The sequence below is a fragment of the Dreissena polymorpha genome, chromosome 10 (assembly GCF_020536995.1).
Source record: "Dreissena polymorpha isolate Duluth1 chromosome 10, UMN_Dpol_1.0, whole genome shotgun sequence".
NCBI lineage: Eukaryota > Metazoa > Mollusca > Bivalvia > Myida > Dreissenidae > Dreissena > Dreissena polymorpha.
In genome coordinates, this window is record NC_068364.1 from 58,733,609 (window position 1) to 58,747,603 (window position 13,995).

The following is a 13,995-nucleotide window of genomic DNA, read 5'->3' on the forward strand; positions in this document are numbered from 1 at the left end:
TAATGGCTTGAGAAACGTATTCTTACTCGTATGTCATAACGATTCTTATATGTATCTTCGGTTGAATATGTCCATCGGTTCCTAACTTCTCCATCGTAAGTATACTACCAACACTGTTACAATTCACTAGTTCGAGCCTCATTTAATCGATATCCATGAGTATATACAATCAATTATTTTAAGTGCCGTGTACCCAATCTGTTACTGGTGCTCGACGCGCGATATACCAAATATCGTTTGAACGTGCGCCTGTGTTTGAAACACCTTTAATGGTTATATTGAATTTAATCCACCTAGCATCAATTAACTTCACCGCTTACCTTTAATCAACTGCTGAATATAATAAAATCTAATTCGATCCGTTTCAGTCTCACCAAGTTGGAGCCCTAATATAAAAAAACATTTGTTGAGATTGAGAGAACAGTAGAAAAAGTATCGTAATTAGCTATGCCAACTTAAGTCATCATATGTCGGCAGTATATTTTTTAAATTAAAAATGCAGACTAACACTAAAATTTTCTTACTTGTTACTTAAAAAAAAATATAAAAAATATGTTATTATTGGTGTTATCCTGATGGAGGCGTAAGCCGAAACGTTGATAAAAAAGGAAACACAAATACGTGTTTTTGTTGTATTTTGTTGGATTTATCATACCTACTTGTTGCTATAGCGATTTCCATGGATATCGATTAACGAAACGCTGTTTACTCTTATTGGTGTGTTATATGAGGGAAACACCATAAGCATTATTTTACGATGCAGAGCTTTAGATTTGATGATGACAGAATATTACAAGACAATAAATAAGTATGAGGTTCGTATAGCTCTCAAACCTGGTTAAATCCCCGAATGCTTCGCATTAACCATTCCTAGATGTTGATTCCAGTTTTGATGTTTAAAGCAGGTTTTCTGATGTTAACATATTGGATAAGAGCATGAGTTTCTGAGGAGTCATGGTTTTGTAACTATTTATTCGCATTATGCGTATCGTACTTGTTATATGCGGTTTTCATCGTGATGTTGTGTTTCCAAGAATAGCTGTTCCTCGTGCCATTTCACAAAAACGTTAAACCCGGCTAATAGTAAAGCTTGGGGTACTATTTGTTTGTAACGGCGTCGGTGAACATTAAGTTATTTACAACAATATGCCTTAACATCGTTTTCGTGAACACTCAGAGCTACAGATAAGATGCGTATTTGCGTAAATACCCGATGATAAATTGCCGATTATGCATAGAAAAATATAACTCTGCGTACCAAAACCCAATTTAAATTGTCGATTACGCATATCGTATTTTTTCTCTGCGTACCGAGTAAATCTGTCTCGAAAATACCCGGGGCCGTTTTGACTGTAAGCCGGTCCGAAGTACCCGGATTTTTTGCCGCTTCCAAGCGCTTTAAGTATAACCTTCAGCACAATAATATGTACGGAATAAAGCGTCTATGTAACTACGTGTTATTGTTGTGAAAATGTCGAAAACGCGAGGCCGTAAAAAGGGAAAAATCGTATCTCAGGTCCAAAATAACTCAATTTTAAGTTATTTAACCGCGAGCAACACAAAATCAGAAGCGGAAAATATAGTGACACTAATTATTGACGATGTTGTTTCGGAGGCAAGCGCTGACAGTGATTACATTGTAAGAAAATTGGTGGAAAATATTGTCGAACTTTCGCTTGAAAAAAAGTCGCGAAACGAAAACACACCGGGGAACGCGTTGGCAAGAAAACATTGCATGAATGGACTACATGTAGCAAATATCCGTGGCTAATTGTGAAGGAAGGGGAGACTGGATTAACATTGTGTTGTTCTCTGTGCCAGTCACAGAAACAAAATCTTAAGCTAACAAATGAAGATACCCCCAGTATAAACAAATATAGTCTGGATCGTCACAATGAGAGTCAAGAGCACAACTTTGCATGCAAGGCAGAAGAAAAGGTAACTGTTGATAGTATTATTGAGCAGGATGAGGAGTTTTCGCAGCCAGAAAATATGGTTGTGTCTGAGGAAGATGAAAGACTTATTAGAACTGTATATTTTGCAGCAAAAGCAGAACTTCCATCAACGACAATCAATGGTCTTATCCAGCTACAGACTTTTAATGGAGTCAGTCTGAAATATCAGAATTTAAGCTGGGATACTGTTGGAGAAATCCAGAAATCCATTGCTTTTATACTTAAAACTGATGTGGTACAGGAAATTAAAGAATCCACATTTTTTGGAGTGCCTCTGGATGAAAGTACAGATCTCACTGTTAAGAAGCGGCTGTCTATTTGCATGCGGTATGTTAAGTCAGCTCAACCAGTCTCACGTTTCTTATGCAATGTTCCCATAGATGATGGTAGGGCACACACCATTGTAAACTGTGTTTTTAATACATTCTCTGAGCTAGGCCTGCCTCTCGAGTTCTGTGTTTCACTACCTACAGATGGAGCATCAGTTATGACTGGAAAGAAAACAGGGATTGGTGTTCAGTTGCAGGCTAAATAGTCACCATTTTGTATCCAAACTCATTGTGTGGCTCATCCATTAAATTAAGCGTGCACAGACACAATAAAGAAGGTTGCATATATGGTAAAGTTTAGAGACAAATTCAATGCACTGTATTTCTTTATGAGTGGTTCAAGCTTGAGGACAACATGTTTAAAGAAAGTACAAGCCATTTTAGAGGAGCCAGAACTGTCAGTAAAAGAACCTCATAAGGTGGCTAGGACTCAGAAATGCGGTTGATGCAGTATTTGCCTGTTATGCATCAGTATTGGCAACCTTAGCAAAATTTGCAGAAGAAAAGAACAGTGTTGCCAACGGTCTGCATAAATATTTCAATTCCCACAAGGTAGCACTTGTGACAACCTTCATTATTGATGTACATAATGAACTTGGTGTTCTTAGCTACGAGTTGCAGAGACAAAACCTACTTTTTAGTGAAATAAACCCTCTGGTTCAAGGCACCAATCCTAAGCTTGAGCACATGAAGTTTGTTGATGGTGAATCATTGGAATCCATGAAACAAAGGATAACTGTGTAAGATGGTATCTTTGAGTGGTAAGAAAATAAGCTCTAAGGATTCTGTGGTATCAGAGTTTGAGTCAATCAGATCATCATACTTGACAAGCATGCAAAAGGACATGAAGCAAGATTTAAAAAGGCAGATCTGTCCATCTTTGATGATTTAAGCAGAGTTTTTGAGCCAAGTATTGTTTGTAGCAATGCACAACCAGAAGAAGGAACAGAGGCTGTTGAACTACTGTGTGCATTTTATTGGTACTGTAAGACAGTTCAATTGATAGAGGGTAATCTGAAAGAGGACACAGAGGTGCATGAAAAAAACAATATCAAAATTGTTAGACCCAATATCACTCAAGAGAAAATGACCTAGACTTGACTATGATCAAGGGTGCCTACACTACCTTATCTACTGTTCAATTTTGCAAAATGATCATTTTGTTGCATGCCGAATTGCTACCAAATGTCTCTGTCCTTGCCAAAATTGCTCTGTGCATGCAGCTAACAAGTGTTGATCGCGAACGAAGTTTTAGTGCACAAAATCGTTTGAAGAGTAAATACCGTGCTTCTCTTGGTGCAGAAAAACTTGACACCCTCCTAACTATTACCATGCTTGGTCCTCCCATTGAGAGTGTTGATGTAAAACCAGCTATCAAACATTGGCAGAGAAAAAAACGTAGGAAGCAGTGGCTCTATTCTGAGTATAAGCCCAGAGCCAAGAAGCAGAAAGTGGAGGGAACACTTCAGTTGTAGTAGTAATTAAAATCTAGGCTCCAATCAGGCAGTATCCTAGTTATCAGTTCCAGTTTCATTTTAACTTTACCAGTTTCCAGTTTAACTTTACAAGTTACCAGTTTAATACAAAGTCACACACAAGGAATGTGTCATGTTTAGATAGCACAGGGATTGTGCTTTTTTAAATCAAGACTGTATATTATGGATATCTGCATAATTACACAAGAACTTCAACCAGCTCATTCAGGTAAGCATTTGAGAATTTAAGACAATGAAAATACCCAATTTTAATACATAATACCTAATTGTCAATCAAAGTAGTGGGTACCGACTTTTTTTGTACCCAATTGAAAATGAAAATACCCAATTCAACTCAAAAGTAGTGGGTATTTACCCAATTACTCAGAAAGGTTATCTGTAGCTCTGACACTGAAAACATTTTATAAGTAAATGCTTTTAACGCAGGCTTTACAAACAATCTAGGAAGTGATCCAACGATAAGAGAGACGTTCAATAACTTATCACCTGATAAGTGCATAACATTCAAGAAATATAAACAGAAAACGAGATTTTTTAGGATTCAAGACATGCTGCTCCTAGACTTAATATATTACCTACAGTCTAGAATAACTAACGGTAAAACTTAAAAATCTTGCGCGATATAAAGCGCATGTTCATAAATAAAATTAAATACCCAATTCTTTCTTATAAAGGAGTAATTGCCCTTATTTGTAGTTTGAGTTATACCTGGGATCAGATTAAATCATTTCATGGGTAATGGTGTCAATCTTTATTGTCTGCAAACATGTCAGGCTATTTATTTTTCAAGGTTTGGCATTTTTGTATTTATTAATGATAAATATTAAGATTTATGTATTTATAATAATAAACTTAATTATTTAAGCTAGATTGCATCAAAGCATTAGGCTTATCGATATAATTTCGAGTCTGTTTCCTGGGACGAACCAGTACATGGTGTATTTTGAAAGATCACAAGAACGCTCCCCAAGTAGGGATCAAACCTGCGGCCTCCCAATCGCTTGGCAGGCACCAAATCTACTATGCCACAGCGATATTATTTAAAGGTCCATACATATAAACATACATACCAATTATGAATTTCAGCTTTGCCGAGTCATATGCCGATGACACCAGTGTCGGTGATGGCAGCTCTGGAAGTGTCAGTGTACAGGCATCTCCTGATACGAATGATATCCCCACAGATACCGAAAGACCAGAAATAACCCTTAAATCCATTTATGCCTCAGACGATACAATTATGTTTTATATTTGCTTGCCAACTTTCGTTATTTTTAATCATATTTTTTGACAATGGTTGAATTTGGTGCCGACAAGTTATGTATTGAAAAACTGAACACTGTTAAGATTGAGACAGGGCGTAAAAGAAAGTTAAAACCTGTTGATGATCCTCAATGACATAGTTAACAAATTATTTGATGCAACAAAATGAACATAACTCTTCAGTACTAGTACTGCATTGGTAAATAAAACATTTTTTAATTTTGAATGAGTTGTATCTTTTCATTGTGTTTTGTTACTTGAGTGCTATGTACAGTCACATGTTTCAGTAAAATATACTTTCAAATCACATATATCACAAACCATATATGTATATATAGATATATATATCACAACTGTCCATCTTCATTTCCAAATTGATTTAAACTAAACAATTAGCAATGTGTATATATAATTAACCAAAAAAGACTTGTAGAATAATATGAACATATTGTGTATTGTTATTGTACCCAGATGAATTTATAAGTGTTTTTCTTTGATGTCAAAATGAAAAACTTTTTAGGAAACTGTAAAAAAAACTGACAGACACTTTTTTGGTTCATTATACATGTACATATGTCTATTTACATAATTTTGCTGACAATTCTTAAAATTATGGGATAAAGGGATATTGCTCAGTTTGATAATTTTACCATTTTACCATAATTATTCCTACCATATGTAAGTTATTTCTTCCATAATATTGTTAAGTAAATAGTTTATGAACAGTATCTAGACGATTGTTAACTCTGTTGTGCAGATATGATTTGAATCATATTGCTGAATGAAAAATTTAATCATAAAAAGCAATATGCAGACATGATTTGAAACATATTGCTGAATGAAAAAAATAATCATAAAAAGCAATTACTTCATTTGTTACAATGTTTCCAATACTAACAAAAGCTCAGATAGAATTGAAATAAATGAAACTTCCCCCTGATTTGCAATATAAATGTAAAAAGTTACAAATTATTCGATGAAAAAGACAAAATAATAGCGATTTTTTCTTTAAGGTTACACTATGACTGTATATATGCAGAACAACACTTAATTCATTGTAAATATTCATAAAAATAATACAAGCAATTTAATTTCACATGATTAAATCATTAACAATAAAATGCCTTAATATTAACCCTCACCACTCAGAAACGCACTTTAACGCATTTGAAATCCTTTACAAACTCAAATTAAATATAAGTCCTTTCTTAATATATTCAAGTTTGAAAGGCTTCATTTCCAACTCTAAGATACTGATGAGCAGCAAACAGAATAAAACCTGAACAGACTGCGAGTTACTTGCAGGCTGTTCTGGTTTTATGCTGTTTGCAAATAGCAATTTTCATATTTTTGCTTCTGAGCGGGAAAGGGTTAACCGACTGGAAATGAAATCAGAATATTAATGCAAGCAGGTAAATACATGTAAGGCACTTGCTAAATAAATCATATATTTTTGGGGGGCTCAAAATCTTTGATCTTGAAGGAGTGCTGTATGCGAAGAAGAACCCGGTAAATTAATTTTGTCAGTGGGCAGTGAAAATAAACAACACAACACTAAAATATAACCAATCACAACACTCTCACACAGTATCATGAAGAAAATATTCTAACCATAAAAAGTTCAAAACATTATAATTAATTGATCGTGAAATCAAGAAATTTACTAGAACTGGTATGAAATTGCTTTTAAAACATGTTTCCAGAAACTGATAGTCAAGTGTGACAGTGACAGAAGAATATCAATCAATATTTAAAATAAACCCACATTGATGAGTTGTATGAATCAATGAAATACCTTACTGAAACATAATAAATGTTGGGTATCAATTGAATAATGCAATAGGCACAGTTTTAAAAGCAGCCAGCTACTATCAGTGTTTCTAAACTTTTACTGATGAAAAGTTCTGGGTCGCGAATTTATAAAGCATTAAAATACTAATGTACACAAAACTAGAACTATAAGTATATCAATCAATTCAGAAATAACTGTATACGTAAATTGTAATTTAAATGAACAGTAAATATTACGATTTCAAAGGGTTCTGAGATGCAGAACGTGTTTTGTTTGGTTTGTTTACTTTTTACCCGATACCTTCCCTAATGAGAGACAACTCTTGTTCGCCCTTAGTTTCGAAAAGACCGAATTTCAATAGTTGAAACAAGTTGATTCGCGCTTTTTGGTGATGTCTGCTGATTTTTTTTAAAGAATTAGTTATTAGTCGATACATGAATACCCCGAAGCTTTTTTAGTCACAGTCTCGAGAAGACCGCCGTTTTCAGACGATATAACAAATCAATTGTTTTCTTGTCAGAATCAGTTTTAGTGCCTTTTTGCCAACTCTCCCATCAAGAATTTGATTGGGTAACGCCGATTACATGAATGTAATGACGATGTGTTTACAGATAATTAAGACTGACACATTGGCATTATAAGTAATATTTAGACGGATCACATGTTTTGTTTCTCCAATTTTCAATTTATTTTTCATAAATGTTTCATTTATGCTTTTAAAGAACCAATTTCAAGTTTACATATGTGTTACATGTAGTATTTATTTTGATTCAAATTTAAGAAGATTATTTTAACAAACTCACATCAAATGTTTCATGGAACGGAATAACAAGATCGTTCGCGTTCAATCAAGTCTTTCTATAATGCCTTGAAGATTTGAATTCGCTAAGCTGAGAGACAGTTATCAAGCAATCTTTTTAAACACACATGCTTGGGAACGGGGATTGCACGATTTAAATTTAAAATGTAAATCGGGTTGTATTACCATTAAAAAGGGAAAACAAATAAACCAAATATAACCGGAGTAACAAATGATATTGCAGCGACGCAGTTTTAGCGAAAACTAATATGTTGTTACATATTGTCAATTAGACGTCATGAGCACGGGAACTGTTTGTATTGGTTTGCTTTAAATGTATGTTTAAGTATATATCTGCAAGAATAAAACACAAACATGCGTGTTATAGTACATTATAAACAGTAAACATTTCATATATCAATACGATTTTTTTTAAAGTCAAAATTACTACTTTAGTATATCGCTCCGATGATGCGTAAGAAAACGTTTTCCATTGTATGAACTTTGACAGAAAAGAGAAGGAAGCCTATGACGTATCCAAACATACAAAGTATTTGCTGTCAAAAATCAATGACTTGATGAATAAATACGCTGGTGTATATTTCTGTGTTGCCTTTGTGTCTATTATAGATAACATCTTGGTACCATATTGTATGTTTAGTTTAAACTGATTCTACCGTAGGTAATTGCTATCGAATTTATTCCGAGTATAATGACGTAGCTCTGTACATTAACTGATAAAACCGTCTAATTACTTGCTATTTATATTATAATTAGACACTTTTCTTACATATCGATGTCAACGTGGAAAAGTATGATAAACCTAGATTACACTTAGAGTTGTTGTGCTTATTAGAAACAAGCATTCGCGTTATTATTCTCTAAGCTGTAGTCAATGAACATTTCAGATAAAATGTTTAATGTTTGCGACGTCATTGAGTTTTACACTTCAACAATCATTAAAATACTATGTAATACTCAGACGCGTTTTGAAAAATAATCATGAAACGTCGCCACATTTTTATTATAAAATAGCTTTATTTAAATAAATTCAAACGGCTACCCACTATTAAATCACAGTGTAACATTCGTTTAAAGCGAGATTATACGATTTTGTCAAATATTTATTAATTTATATAAAATGTGTTAACAACTTATTATTTATATATTTCAATATAAATTTAAATAAAAGTTAAGAAGAATATGTGTCAAAAAATGCGAAATAAGCCAGATATTTAATTCTGAAGTCGAACATTTCTGTACAGTCAAATTCGCCAGAATGTATATCATGCATGTTCGATGTGAACCTTAATTTAGTTTAACGGTTTATTTTACATTCCTGCAACGATATACATTCATACGACACAAGAACACTACCTCTAATCCTAATAAAAAGAAGAATGCTTCGGTTATTGTAGGAAAATATGTACGAAATATCTTCGTCACGATTGGCTCGGGGCGCTAATTTGTCTTTGCTGCATTTTATGAAATTTGTCTTCAATGTTTTTTTTCTTGCCTATTTTGTGTTATTATTACATATTTTATCAATGTGTTACATGTTAACACTGCTTTTAGCTGGGATAAGCATTTCTGATATACTTAATATATCGTCTCCATTAATAACAGTGACTGACCGAAAAAGCAAAATTTACTTTAAACCAAACATCTATAGCTATTAAAGGTTTCGGTGATGGTTTAAGCCTGTTATCCGAACTTTTACCCAGAGTTATTGCATGTACTGGTGAATCGAGTGGTGAACATCGTTTCAGGTGAAGTACAATCAACAAAACAGATAAAGAATGGATGTCTCAAATTTGATATCGCTTTTAAGGAAAGTTACATACGTGGCAACGTGTTTACAATTATTTTATTAATATGTGATTCAAAACCCTAAGGGACAAGCATCTTACAAGAGGCATGTATAAACATATTTGTTGGGGTTTGAAGAATGTTTGTCCAAATTCGACAGTCTGATGCGTATATGTTTATATAGATAGATAGATAGATAGATAGATAGATAGATAGATAGATAGATAGATAGATAGATAGATAGATAGATAGATAGATAGATAGATAGATAGATAGATAGATAGATAGATAGATAGATAGATAGATAGATAGATAGATAGATAGATAGATAGATAGATAGATAGATAGATAGATAGATAGATAGAGATAGATAGATAGATAGATAGATAGATAGATAGATAGATAGATAGATAGATAGATAGATAGATAGATAGATAGATAGATAGATAGATAGATAGATAGATAGATAGATAGATAGATAGATAGATAGATAGATAGATAGATAGATAGATAGATAGATAGATAGATAGATAGATAGATAGATAGATAGATAGATAGATAGATAGATAGATAGATAGATAGATAGATAGATAGATAGATAGATAGATAGATAGATAGATAGATAGATAGATAGATAGATAGATAGATAGATAGATAGATAGATAGATAGATAGATAGATAGATATAGATAGATAGATAGATAGATAGATAGATAGATAGATAGATAGATAGATAGATAGATAGATAGATAGATCGATAGATAGATAGATAGATAGATAGATAGATAGATAGATAGATAGATAGATAGATAGATAGATAGATAGATAGATAGATAGATAGATAGATAGATAGATAGATAGATAGCTAGATAGATAGATAGATAGATAGATAGATAGATAGATAGATAGATAGATAGATAGATAGATAGATAGATAGATAGATAGATAGATAGATAGATAGATAGATAGATAGATAGATAGATAGATAGATAGATAGATAGATAGATAGATAGATAGATAGATAGATAGATAGATAGATAGATAGATAGATAGATAGATAGATAGATAGATAGATAGATAGATAGATAGATAGATAGATAGATAGATAGATAGATAGATAGATAGATAGATAGATAGATAGATAGATAGATAGATAGATAGATAGATAGATAGATAGATAGATAGATAGATAGATAGATAGATAGATAGATAGATAGATAGATAGATAGATAGATAGATAGATAGATAGATAGATAGATAGATAGATAGCTAGATAGATAGATAGATAGATAGATAGATAGATAGATAGATAGAAGATAGATAGATAGATAGATAGATAGATAGATAGATAGATAGATAGATAGATAGATAGATAGATAGATAGATAGATAGATAGATAGATAGATAGATAGATAGATAGATAGATAGATAGATAGATAGATAGATAGATAGTACTTTTCAAACCGCAATATCAAAAGTGTTTTATAACAATTGAAATAACTAAGACAACATCATTTACTTTTAAAGACAATGTAAACCTAGTTTAATGCAAATTACAAATAGATCGACTATCGCAAATATACACTAACAAGTGAACCTTCAGCGGCTACATGGAGGGAAAACAGAGTATACAATGCGGTCAATAAATTATTGAAAGGACAAGAAAACAAATGCAAACCAACGAGCGCAACCATTATCCTACTTGTATTTGCTTTTTTAATATGGACATAATTATTTCATATTTCAAAAATTGATTCATAAACCATTGTTGCCATTAAATGTAGTGCCTGCAATAATTCTAGCCTAACTTGTATACACGTTTTTATATTAAAATGGTAACACTACACTTAAGAAAAAAACGTGGTTTTCATTACCGCACACCATTTACCTCATGTCCATGTACCATTAAGCATCAAATTTAGAAAAAGGATAACATAGCAGAAATATTCAGAGCTTGTCTTGATTGAAATCCAATATTTGTCTTTCAAAAATGCATCGCATTCCAATAATTTAAATGATTAAGTTACACGTGTGACACAAATAGGTAATTATATATTGTCGGAGCTTTTCTAACATTAGACTTGGGTATACCGCACCATCAATTTACAAAAATTGCACAATGAACAGGGGATTAAGCATACGTCACTCTTCTCAAAATCTCTCTCGCAGCAGTTGAATCGCAGAACATCGTGATAGTTTGCTTGTGTTTATATCGGCGTATTGTTTTGTAAATACAAGTTTGCCGATTGCTTACAAAATAAAGGACACATATTAATGCTTTGGTAACCGCCTTAGAGCGGTCAATACGCATATGTTATATTCAAATCAAACCTACATCCGGTAGAAATTTGTTGCGTCAAATAGAGTTAATGTTGCACAATTATCATGATAAAATAAAAACAGAATAAGCATGCGCTTATCATAATCGAAAGGTTTCAATACATTTGTGTTCATTTTGTGTAAAAACAAACATGACATTAAAATATGTTCAAATGTTGACAACATGTTGTAAGATGAAAGTTAACATTTCAAAGTAATGTCTGGGTTCGTATTTAACTATTTTTTATCCATTGTTTACCCCCCCCCCCTGATACTACCCTCCCCCCTCATCGAAAAGAAACCGCGGTAGTCTAAACTGTTAATCGGCAACCTGTTGTAGAGGTTTTTTATCTTATCAACTAAATAACCAGGCTGCTGATCCGGGGGCATTTGAATATTGTGACACTTTCGTATGTGACACTTTTGTTCACGCAGTTAACTATATAGCAATAGGCTACTGAACTTTTTGAACATTTATGAAAGTTCAAGTTGAACTTTAAACCCGCACAAACGCACCGAACAAATGGTTATTTACCGTTCAAAGCATTTAAGTGCAATATTAATTATTCCCGAACTGCCTGAAAACAGGGTTGGGAGTTAAATTTAGACAAATCAGACAAGATGATTGAACGTTTTGTTACATCTAAAACCAATATAGAAACAATTTGACAAGATGATTAAAAGTTCTGTTTACTATCTAAAACCAGATGTTCAAAACTCACGTTGTCGCAAAATGTGACCAGTCGTTATATAAACCCGATGTTTTTCTTAAACGGCGCGCATTACTTTCGAGTAGACTGCAGGATATCCCAAGTTGCGTCAAGGTAGTGCAGTGGAAATTTGGATTTATACTGTTTCGCTTTTCGTTATACGTTTCGTTTCGTTCTTTTATTAATATATTACTTAATATATGAAACTGGACTTGTGAAAGATAACTGATATATAAAAGAACATATCTTATAAATGTATTATACTGGACTTGTGAAAGATAACTGATATAGAGAAGAATATTTCTTATAAATATATCTAAGAAAACTGGACTTGTGAAAATAACTGTTATGAATTAAAGAACTGATTACCACTAAACGATCAATTAGACATATATTTCTGATATGTAAACCAAATGAATAGAAGTATAATACACGTTTATCTGAAAGGAACGTCTTTGTTCATTTATTTTCCCGTTTCAAGAGATTTAAAGAGCCCTAGTACACAGAAACATTAAGTCGTAGGGTTACAATATGTTATTTATTAGAAGAAGTATTTATAATAAACTACTATAACCCCTTTGTTGTATATTACAAAATAAAAAAATATAAGAAGAAATTGGCAAGCTAATATTACTTCACCGTTCTAAGGCGTTGCCCCAGTTTTATTCTAATATGTGTGTATGTTGTTTCGTATTGTGCTGTTTTGTTCTGTTTTGGCAATCAGAAACTTGCCATAAGTAAACGACAACTAAAGATACATGTTATAAGAATGCAATACTGCTGCAGCAGATTGAGTTTTACGTTTTTATATTTTAAAAACACAAATTGTTTTCTCGTGTAATAATTTTTTTTACAATTTTTTAATTATATGTGCATCGAAATTTAAAAAATATATACTTGAAATAATGTGTTCCTTTGTATTTATTTGAATATAAATAAACCAAGCTGTTTGTAGCGTAATTACACATTGTTCTTAGAGAACACACAGTAACAAACAAAGTTCATTTATCTTTACATCGCGATTTATTTATGTTGAATATTTTTTAATACAACGCATGCTAATGTTCGTGAAATACAATTTTACAGCACGGCGGCCAATATGGCCGCCACGACAGGAAAACGTGACTGCTCTCTTCAATTGTCAAACTTAGACTCCCATTTACAGAACAATGAAAATTCATAACTGACCAAACAGGCTGTATACGTTTTCTGATTGATCATCATATCTATGTCGGTTAACCGACTCTCTTATGTTCCAGTTCAATGCCGCGCAGAAACCCGCTAGACCAAATTATCATGTTTGAACCTTGCTGACATGATGTTTTTGATGGCTTTTCAAGAAAAGTTTATCCGGGCTGTGTTTCATAACTAATCTTGTTTGACATCTTTAAGTATATACCTATAGGCAGTCAAGTTTTGATTTGCACCGTGTAAACCGTGGTACATTTTAATGTAAACTTAATTGCGTTCTCTTATGATTTGGTAAATATTTAATTTTATTTAAACCATTAATTTGACCGAAAT